Source organism: Cupressus sempervirens, chromosome 1, assembly GCF_028749045.1.
Source record: "Cupressus sempervirens isolate cs-2001-9-10 chromosome 1, ASM2874904v1, whole genome shotgun sequence".
Taxonomy (NCBI): domain Eukaryota; kingdom Viridiplantae; phylum Streptophyta; class Pinopsida; order Cupressales; family Cupressaceae; genus Cupressus; species Cupressus sempervirens.
The window spans coordinates 213,812,507-213,824,737 of NC_143118.1; positions in this window are offsets into that span (position 1 = coordinate 213,812,507).

A 12,231-nucleotide genomic window follows, 5' to 3' on the forward strand; every position below is an offset into this window, starting at 1 on the left:
ATATTAGAAAGCTTTACCTCCACAACCTGTGGTAAGATCATATAGTTCTATACTTCCAAAAAAGAACAAGCATTTCAAAAGGTGTGAATATCATTTATGAGAAATATTGCATCCACTTGTAGATAACAGTTTGGTTAGTGAAATTCTTAGATGAGTATCTATAGTGAGAAGATGTGAAAATGAAAAAATATCAAAAGAGCTATGGGTTTGATGAAGATAAGTGCTAGGTCAAAGTACACTTTGGTCAATGAAATTCTTAGATGAGTATCTATAGTGAGAAGATGTGAAAATGAAAAAATATTAAAAGAGATATGGGTTTGATGAAGATAAGTGCTACGCCAAAGTCATGAAAAGTTCATAGAGTAAGCATTAAAAAATTCTTCTTAAATTCAGCCTTTTCTTTTGAGGAAAACCCAAAGAATCAATGTGAAAATGGCAACTTAGTTTTTTCCTCAATCTAAAATATTGTTTACTACAAAAAAAATTGCAGTATTAAGATGCATTGGCATTATTAGATTATATTGTACAAATGTTCAACATAAAGAAAAGAAATATACCTAAAATAAGTATCTCTTTGTTGAATATCCTTGATTGCTGTTGTGATTTCCACAGACATAGGGAGGCAACCTCTGCTTTTCCATGCTATTATCTAAACATCAATAAAATATTAGTTGTAATTTGCTAACTACATGATCAAGATATGCACAAGTTCCTATATGAAAGCCATGTGTAAAAAGGAAGTAGTTCTTACCCTGTCTAATAACAAAATAATGGATTCTAGGGAAGAAATATTAAATTATTAATTTTGTGGCTTGTAGAACTCTTGTCCTATTCTTTGATCTAGTTAATTTTTCTTTCTAGCTTTGTGTTTTTGTATTTTTGTCTTTTAGAACCTTAGATCTGTACGCACTTTATACCTGAATTGAATTATTTTGGGACTATTGATATTGGATTTTATGCTTCTGTGTTATCACAAATCAAATTCATTCATTATGTTTTCGGAGGGCACTTAATGAGTTTGATTATGCGTCATTTGTTGGTCAAGTTAGTATAAATCTATTCTGGGCATATTAAGTTCTTTTTAGTGCTTAAATTCTAGGCGAATTAAGTTCTTTTTAGTACATAAAATTGTAGGTTGAACATTGGGTGTATTGCAAATTTTAGTATTAGAGTTGTTGATATGATTTTGGATTTGTTTTGATAAGTGATTTCTAAAAGAATTAAGACTTCTAGAATGTCAGGCATGGACTTTGGACTTTGATATGGTTAATGTGTCTATTTAGCTTCGTGTTTTATTGAAGTATTCTAGAATCTTAAGACTTGTACTTTATAACAGAATTGATTTGGAACTATGGATATTGAAGAATATATTCGAAAGAAGTGTGGTGTTGGAAATGAGAATAGAGTAACTGAGAGGGGGAGGGGGTGAATCAGTTACTACAAAAACTTTCCACAGTCCCTAAGATGTCTGAATATACCTTTGATCTAATTAATAAAATGTTGAAACTTGATAATGCAGCAAATGATAAATATTAAGAACTGATATGATATCATGCACAAAGTAATTTAGCAATTAAGAACACAAGAGACACCAGTTTTAACATGGAAACCCAATATGGGAAAAACCACCAATGTAACTTTTTCACTCTTCTGAAGTGAGCCCTGTTAGGAGCCAACCCTGTTAAAGGTTACAAAAACACACTATTAGGTGTGACCCTGTTAAAGGATTTAATCACCCTGTTAGGAGTGGCCTTGCTAGAGGTCTTTAGAACAATTCAACTGAACTGTCACCTTGTTAGAGGATTTATTTAATGGCTGTTAAACCAACTCTATTAAGAGATTTTGAATACACTGTTACAATGGTTAGAAAGCAACAATGAAATGACCTAATATAATGTGCAACTTATCTTTGCTGATTGCAGATCTCTATTATGCTTGAATGGATCCTTACTGATCAAACACAACTTTGCAGCTCCTTTAACACATCTGATCCTCCATCAGACTTTTCTCAACATTCGCCTCTTCATACTATAATTCGCATTCATAACTTTTTCATAATCACACACTTTAATTCATAACTTGAATGACCATATATACCTTTTAGATTATCTTAGTCGGCTCAAATCACTGACTAAAATAAATAATTACAATAGTCAGCTAAAAGTAATTAATTAGAAAATTCCTATACTGGCCGACCCTGTACGGTGAACTTTGTTCAGAAAATAATTCTTGTGTTAACCGACTGAGCTCGGTTGATACAACAAACTTCGTGACAAACCATCAATCGCTGGGAGAACTCAGTAATTACTAAGTTTCCTAAGATAATCGAGTGAGCTCGGTGGAAACTAACCTTTGGAGACCGAGTGAAGCTCGGTTAACACTGACTTTTCCATAATTCATTTGATGACTGAGTGAGCTTGGTGGAAACTAACCTTTGGAGACCAAGTGAAGCTTGGTTAACACTGACTTTTCCATAATTCATTTGATGACCGAGTGAGCTCGGTGGAAACTAACCTTTGGAGACTGAGTAAATCTCGGTTAACACTGGCTTTTCACATTTCCTTCGTTGACCGAGTTAGCTCGGTTAACACTATCTTCCACATTTCCTTTGATGATCGAGTTAGCTCGGTGGAAACTAACCTTTGGAGACCGAGTGAATCTCGGTTAACACTGGCTTTTCACATTTCCTCCGTTGACCGAGTTACCTCGGTTAACACTGTCTTCCACATTTCCTTTGATGATCGAGTGAGCTCGGTTGGTACTGTAAATTGCATTGCAGACTATCTGAGCTTGGTGAACTTGAGACTAATGACTGATATGACATTTGTGTGACATCAAGGACAACATTATCCAACATGTGGATCTCCCTGAAGAACAACAACAATTCAATTCGAGCTATTTTTTGTATATTTCTTAATGTCATTTGCATGCATAATATTTTAAAAGTAAAAAAATCATAGTCCCTATAGAAGCATTATAGTTGAACGAGGGTAGTTAATACATCTATTAACTACTCCATGAAAACATAATAACTGCTCATTATGTCTGGACTCTGTATGGATCTGTTTCATCACAAATTAGATTCATTCATTAGTTTTTAGAGGTCAATGCATTTGATTTTAAGTGTAAAAATAGAGTGTAGGAGTGAAATTTTGAGGATTTTAGTTGCATTGTATGTGATACGGTGCTATGGAATAGAACTTTTGTGTAACAACAAAACTAAATAGTTTATCTTCATGTGGATGCAGGGCATTCTGTTATAACCATTCATTATAGAATTTCTTTTTTTTTAAATTGTTATTGGTATATGTTTGGACAATGCCCACCTTATCCATCACAACACATGGTAAATTTCTTGTAAGCATAATGCTACTAAGAACCAATACCCTATCAATAATTTCATTATCATTCATCTGTATAACAATAGCCCGTTTTATTCCCTTTATAAAAATTACAGTAGATTAATTTTTAGTTATTTATTTGGGCAAATCTGCTCATTGTCCATAATAACAACGATGCCTGTTGCAATATATGACCCCAGATTTATCCCTAAATCATGTTGTTGCTTAGAGGATGTGTGGCTTGCATCACATATGCCTTGTGGTCTGTCTTATAATATCAAGGGTTTGGAAGATTTTTGGTTTGGTTACTTATAGCTGTTTTTAAAATCTAATAATTTGTTTTGTAAATACATGAAATGAATTTGTACAGCAGTTGAAATTTGAGACAGAATTTTAATTGCGTGTTTTTTCATGCTCAAAGTTTTCCCTAATTTCTATTTTGTATGCTCTTGTTTAATCAATGATTCCCTTTCTATTTTGTATGCTCTTGTTTAATTGGAGATTCCCATTCTTATTTGGACACTTTTGAAAATTTGTGTATTGTATTATTGTGCTTGTAGATATCATAGTTTGAACAATGGATGCACTCTAATATGAGAGTATTGAAATGGTTGATAAATGCCCCTTCTTAGCTTCATGTTTTGGTAGTTTAATGCTCTAGCCTCTTTCATCAAATGTTATTTATTTCAAAGAATTTTTCTCTATAAATGGGTATGGGATAGGGTTGGTGCATTATTCTCCATGCTAATGTTAGTTGTTGGGGAATGGTGATAGAGGGATATTAACCTGGGATGTAGTATTTCCAATTTAGTCAAGAAAAAAATCATTAATAATATTTCTTTTGTCATATTTCCTGCTCTAGGGTGTTAATTTATGCTCAGTAGTAGTGCAAAGTAAGATGTTTGTGGGCAAAGTATGAATTCTGAGTTTGACAAACAAGAATTTTTCAAGAGTTTACTGTTAAAGGGTTTGATAAATTCTGAGTTTGAAATACAACCATACAAGGGAATGATTTTATAACCTCAAACATGCCTTGAAACGATCTTGTTGGATTAGAGAAAGATTATGTTGCTTAGAAGTTCATTTTATGTTACTCTCAAATGGACTTTCTACTTTAATTTTACCTAATGAAAAATTTATTAGATCTTTTGGAAGAACAAAAATCAGCATGATCTCCTTCTTGTAGGCTCCCCAACACCCCAATCAACAAATAAATGTTATGGTGGAAGAGAGTGTGAAGCTGGACAGAGAATTTATTGCTCAAAAATGGACAACGCTAGCATTTCTTGAGACACATTATCCAGATAAGCCAGAGCCTCTTTATCCTCCTCATTGCATAGTAGGAATTGATGAAGCAAATCTTGTTCTAGGTTTGATTTAGCTTTTTAGTATTAATATTGCAAAATTTCTTTTCTTGTTGAAAAAAAAGATTTTACTACTATTTGAATTGTTCTTGGCTAGTATTTGACCATTTTGAACTTTTGATTGGTTTGAAAATCTCTGGTTTGGTTTATTTGCATCTTCTAACTAGATTTTCTTTAGCTTTGTAAAGAAGATTTTCTGAAAAAAGAAGAGTTCACAAAAATCACAAAAAACCCAAATAAAGAAGATTTTATGAAAAAAGAAGAGTTTGCAAAAATTCACATCTAGGGGTGGCTATTACTCTAATCATGAGCTGGAGGAGTCATACTATTGGAATATGGTAACTATGGTTAAAAAGTTGAAATTCCCTCTTTATTTTTGGAATTATATAGCTTGAATATTCATTCTTTAATCAAGCATTCTACATGTGAGTGTCTAAACATGGATATATGTTTACCTTTACTAGAGTTTTATACATGTCTAAAATAAGTTATAACTTTTATCCCTTTGTTTTCTTGTAATTTTCATGCAATTTTCAAGAAATGATGTGTATGTTGTATGGATTGTATAATTTCTATCCTTGGACTCCTCAACCCTTGGTTGGTGGAACCACATGCTATGATTACACTTAGAAGTGATTGTGAAATTTCTTCCTAATAAATGAATTTAGTGGGTGTAAATATTCATTAGCTAACCTTTTGTTCTTATTCTTTATGTGTGAGTCTGTCATCATTGCTTCATTGTTTTAACTTGTATTTAATTTATGCTCCCTTATGCCTTACTATTGGAATTTGCATGATTGCTTTGTATGATTTGTCAGCTTTAGATTTTCTATTCCTTTGTTGATGTAAAGGTATTCCAATTTGTACATATCCTTTCTTCAATCTATTAGTTTTTTTTCATTTCTTCCCAAGTCTTGCAATTACTATTTCAACTACAACATATGCCTGGTCAAGGCAAGACATTTTTTGTTGGCTTATTTTGGTAAATATTGATTATTGAACAAGTACAATTTTTTTACATAAATCGTACATGTTTTCTTGTTGAAAGAGTGATGTGAAACAAGATAAAGCCTCAGCAAATAGGTTATCCCAAAGAATTTGAAATGATATTCACTTTAAAGGATTTTGGACTACATTAGCAAACAAGAATTTGTTTGACCTTGGTTTAAATGAGAAAATGAGTTCTATTGCAAGTGACATTAGAAATTTTAGTTTGACATCAGGGAACCATTTTTGGTTCCCATTCCTGCTAACATTAATCACAATATCCACCATCTTGACCAAGTCTTGGTGAGTACTTGCCAAGTTCTGACCTAAGACTCTCTTGTACGGTTAGAAACCTTAACTTGCACAATGAATTTGACAGCCAAGACTTGTGAATCAAACTATAAAATTTGCAAGTATGCTAAAGAACAGGAAGACAATTGAATATTAAAAAAGCATTAGAACAATTACATATTATTTTTGAAAAATTGCTCTTGTTTGTCTGAGCTTTTCTGCCAGGTTTGAGTCATAAACTGGCTTGCCAAGTCTAAATCTTGCAATTATGATGTCTATTTGTGATTTTTTTTGTCATCAAGTCATATAGTTATATTGCATGAGCTTGTTCTAGCAAGGAGAGTGGAGAGCTATGACATTAACATTCTTTAAATTTTCTTTTTTTTAAGCCAGAATGCAAGGTGGAAGAAAGCCAAAAGCTTCATTCTTTTCAAAATTCCATTTTTTCCCCTTGTAGCTAGAACTTAACATTATGTGCAAGAGACAACACAATATTGTTTACTGGTTTCTCTTATTTAATACTTTTGGTACAATAAGTCTATAAATTGTAAATAATAATATACTTGTGTGAATTGTAAACATTATTTATTGGTAACTCTAATTTGGTATGTTTTGCAGCATCTCATTGTCACCTAACTCATATGGATAGTCATGACTTAACTCATATTTGCATCTTCTAACTAGATTTTCTTTAGCTTTGTGAATAAAGTTTCATATGGAAACCTCATTTGTTGTAGATATAAGTGCCCCCATTTGTTGCTCTATAATTATCTTGATAGGTTCACTAGATAAACCATTCTTCGAGGGCACAAATCATGTCGTGACCTCTAAAAGTTTTGATGATAATTGCACTAGCTATGTTTAGTTCCTTTTCATGGTACAAATATGAGGTGGATTGTTGTGGCACTGTTGGCTCTTGATGGCAATCACACCACCTAATGTTACACACATTTGTTTCCGTTTACAGCCTATGGAGATATACATTGACGATGAGGCAAAATTGACACTTCATGGTTTAGTTCAGGTATTGAATTTATTTGAGTTTAATATTGTCTGATAAAATAGTAAACCATTCTCTCTTTTGTTGTGTTTGGTATTTATGTCTTGAGATTCTTCCAACACTACATCAAACTGAGTGAGCTAGAGAAGAACTAGAAGCTAAATGATCTACTTGATGCACTCAACTTCAATCAAGTTGTGATATTTGTCAAGAGTGCTAACAAAGCTGCAAAGCTGAACAAGCTTCTTGCGAAGTGCAACTTTCCATCAATCTGCATTCATTTTGGAATGCCACAAGAAGAAAGGTATGTTTGATGCTATTTTTCTTTTGGAATCTACCATGGTACTTAATGTAACAATTCCCTTTGCTCTTTAATCTAGGATATGCAATTGAATTGAATTTTTATAATTATGTTGTCTCACATTGCTAGCTACTTCAATCATAAATAAAGCTTTTTGCAGTTGTCGTATACACATTATTTTATTAGATTCCTTTTGAATTTAGTTATTTCCTGGTTCATTGATATTTGATGGAGGATATTGAGAACTTTTAATAGAGATTTTCTTTGACCATTATTTCTTAGCTCCATGCCTCCTCTCCACTCCTCCCAAACACACCCCAACACTACCCTTCTCATGTTTGTAGTTGTATCTAATTCCAAGAATTGCCCCATAAACAATGATGTAATTTCCACATTTGAGCGGTATCTTCCTTTTGCCATAAGATAGTCATCCCCCAACATAATGGACACTTTATGTGAGATTTCATTTGTTTTGAATTTCATTTTTTTAATCTATTCTAGGAAACTTTCCCCAAAAATACAATCATTGGTTTTGTGGCCCAAAGAGAAAAATTTTCCGACATTATCAGTGGAAAGGTGGTATTCACTAGCCACCTCCAAGCATCCAAAAGAACCTTTGAATGCGGTATCCCTTTTGAGATCACAATTTCTTCCACGCAAGATATCTACCACTCTATAGAAGATTATGAGCAATGCAATTTTGAGTTTGTATTTGACTTGTGTACTTGTCTATCTTCTCACCAATCCTTGACACTGATTTTCCCTAGGTCCATGAAGGTCATTGCATGCATGTGACCCTTTGACTCAATGGCCACATTAGAAAGTTGGGTTGCATCCATGCTTCCCTCTTTTTTGACCATAATATTTTGAAACTTTAGAATGTTGCAAGTAGACTTGAGAGGATCTTCATCACTTTGTTAATTCTCTAGTAATACAATCTCCCCTAGGAAAACATTTGTCATGATAAGACAATGTCCTTCCAAATGCAATTTTAGAATTGTGATTGTCTTTGGTAACTAGACCCAAGCGCAACCTTAGCTTCTGATATGTTATTGGTTCCAAGAATAGATTTTTGTGTATTCAAATATGTTGTATCTTCTTTTGTAGAGCTTGCTATTCCTCATTGAATACTAGACATTGTCAAAATAAAATGTGTTTAAGCTAGATTTGAGATTGTGTTGGATAATCTTACTACACATCTCAGATTTAAGTTTGGTGTTTTTTTGAAAATTATTCAGGATTGGGCAATAAAAACCCAAATAATCTAAAAGAATTCTACAATGACACATTACCAACCATCCAGTATTATTATTAATTAAGTGTAAACTTAGTCCCATCAAAAATAAAGATACTCATTGTATTCAAGTGATGTTCCATCTCTACCACCACCTATCATTATTTGTAGAAACTTACACATATTCATAAGGATCATATCGCAAATCACACACATCATGATTATAATGAGCACCTGTCTCATACATAAAAACTTTCTCATACACATCACAGGTACACAAGTTAACTAGCTTTCCATACATCACATACATAGTAAGTAGCTCCAACATACATCAAAAAGACTATAGTGACCTTCTCACGCATGAATCACAAGACAACAGTGACTACCCGCCCATGTGCATCCTAAAGGAGGGATTGTTAGTGCATTGTGCACTACACTATGGGTCCCATTCCTTTCCTTGATCTTGGCACCAGTAGATACTAGGGAAGGGGATTAGGTTCATCCCATGCTAAACCCAATTGGGTGAAGTTTACCATTTCCACTTCAAACTAAACCCAAAAGAGTACCATGAGGTTCATCTAATTATCACCTACTTGTTTCTCATTAGAAATTCTCTTCCTTGCAGTCCCTTGAACAACCAAGCAATTAATCCTTGAGGAGGTAGCCTTGCACAATCAAGTCAAATTTAAATTTTATGAAGACCCTCAATACAAATCAGGAGGATGGAGTGCATAAGCAGAGTCATTAGATCAATTGGAGGATCTTAAGACCTATAATGAACTAAAATAATGCAATTCCTCAATCATTTTGTAAGTCCTCAAAAGGACTAAATAGTTGGTTGTAATGGACCAATGTTGTCTAAGTTTCATTAATGTTCTTACTAAGGTTTCTAGGATTCTAAGATAGGTTGAGGATGAGTCTAGTAGGGATATTAGAAAACTAGGTGAAAGAATTTAATAATGAGAAAAGGGCTTTAATGTTGAATAAGCCAATTTATGTTTAAGTTCAAATTTTCAAACATATAACAGTCATTTAGATTTTGGAGGGAAGTATTAGTTTTAGACTTGAACCTTTTAACCCAATGATAGTTGGTTGAATTGGTTATATTGTGAAGTCTTATATATGTAAGAGGGAGTCACTGTTATGGATATAAAAGAGGGAGTCGAGTGTACAGACTGATGTAATACCACAAGCAATAAAACTTCAATTTCTACAAGATTTCCTTGATCCTTTGGAGTCTCAAATAAATTTCATTTTCTTTATTAATGCATTGATAGGAATTATTAACCATCCACATTTCTAATTGATGTTTTCCACATTTTTTTAAACTTGTTGCTACACCAGTTGCAGAACCAGTGACTTCTTTTAACTATTTACTTGCTAAATCCTAATTAGTTTGGAGCCAGTTGACAGAACTTGAAGATAGATAAAGAATTAGGATAGATGTAAGTATTAGGGTGAGCCACCGTCACTGGACAGTGTAGGGGTCCTAATAGTCTGCCAAGCATTGGGAGTGCAGATCTAACCAACAATATAACAACATAACCTAATTGCCATCCTTGTCTATGTCTTTGTCATACATCCATACATTTACCTTAATAGATTTGAGTTGTGGTCACTTGCAATTTGACCCTTGGCCTCCATGTTCTCCAAAAAGTGAGTACAGAGTAGAAATCTCCAGTTCCTGGGCTTCATCAGCATTTAAGAAACCATAAGGGTTCAGCAAATCAGCAAAACCTAGGAGTTATATATCGAAACTTGCATTATGGAGGTAATAGATGCTTATGCAAAGAGTTGCATTCTATCTTGGAGACAATTCTCTTCAATTGGACTGTAAGAGTTCTTGCCATGGTATTTTGGGACCTTGTTTCACTTTGTTGTAATGTCTTAGTGGCTTTTGGGTTTCCTTGAGTATATATATTGAAGGCTCGAGCTGAAGGCATCATTATTATTTTATGTGGGGTTTCATTGTTGATCATCTTTCATTTTGCCGGCTATCTCTACTACTTCATCAAGTTTATTCTTCAGAACCTCCAAGGCTTCTTCCAGAAGTCTCTCCCTCTATTCTGTCACTTCTTTTTCCAATTCAGCATTGGTCACCATGATGGTTTCTCCTACTGATTCACCTTTAAACTTAGACATACACAATGTCTAATCCCAAACTTTTAACTAGCTATGATACCAATTTGATGAAATTAAATCCAATCTTTCGAGTTAGGCCACTATGCCCAAACTGACCAATGGATTCTACTAAGCCTATAGGGTTGCTTCCTGACCCTGTTCCCAAGAGGATATCTCCCAACTATCCCCTTCCTCAAGATCTATTCACACCAATTGTCTGTATCAACTTCTATCACCCAAATCTTGAAATGAAGGCATTTCCCCTCTACTAGACAAAACTTGGTACAAACCCCAATACAAAATCTAGGACTATTGTATGGTCCCCAACATTACATTTCCAAACTCCTCTAAGCATCCCAAGTCACCACTCACAAGCCCACTTCATGAAACTCTATTTCTTGCTTATGTGACCTAGTAGGTTTAGAGCCCCAATTAGGCCTCGTGTTGAGGTTTTTGGGCTTTCTTTCTAAAAACTTCCAAAAAACTTGTCAAACAACCAATAGATTTTGATACCCTTTTCTCCATTTTGAAAAATTCAAAAAGCTACAGTACCCCAATCTATCCGTACAACACTTTACTATAATCAAGTCTAAAAATGAGGTTTCAAGAGTGTGCATCAGCATTAGCGAAGGGTTTGGTTTTTCACCCCTCAAAAATTATCTTCTCACACATAGCTTCACCAAACATTTCTCCTCCTAGAAAGATGGTAACCTAGACCCCTTCAATTCAACATGATCTCAAATCATGCACTTCTTTAGTCTGCTAGTCCCTAGCCAGTTACACTTCATCTGCCTAAGGCCTCAACGAAACCTCCTCATACCTGCACTTAAAAATTTGAAAAAAACATAAATACAAATCCATAAGTGTCTAGTAGCCATTTTTACAATTTATTTACATGGTCTACCATGTGGAACAAGAACTATATGCAAGTTCTATGCCCAGCCCTGTCCAAAATAGCTGACTGCCAAAAACAATAAGATTTTCTAAAACAAAGCAAAACTTCACTCCAACACCTCAAATTGCAAAATTTGATTCAAATTTGATTGTTTTAACTAATCACAAGGTTCATTTGGCTCTGTCAATTCATGATCAAGGAAAGAAAGCCATGTTTGCTTGAAATCTGTTATCACAGTCACAAAAATTGCTCCTAAACATGTCACAGTCTGTGCAACTGGCTCCTCCCAACCTATCCTCAGGATTGAAAAGGTAGTTTCCACCCTTTCACACATGTTTAGGTCATTTTTAATTCTTTCCTAACACTTAGGTTATACATTTTGCGGCTTGCCATTAGACACAAAGTTATCATGACAACTTTTTCAATTTTTGTCCTATGTTGGGTTTAAGACCTAAAACACCCCTAACACCTTGAGGAAAGTTATATTATTGTTAAATAAGACTATTTCACTTACTTCCATGACTTTTTTCCACCTTTGACCAAGTTGGCCTACGTAGGCAACTTTAGCTTAAATGCTAAAAAACACTCTAAATGACCTTGATATCCATACTAACCTATGAAATCACTAAAGACTACTGACCCAACACACATGGGGTTGTATTCTAGACCTTAAGTCCTGGTGGTTGGCTAAAACCAC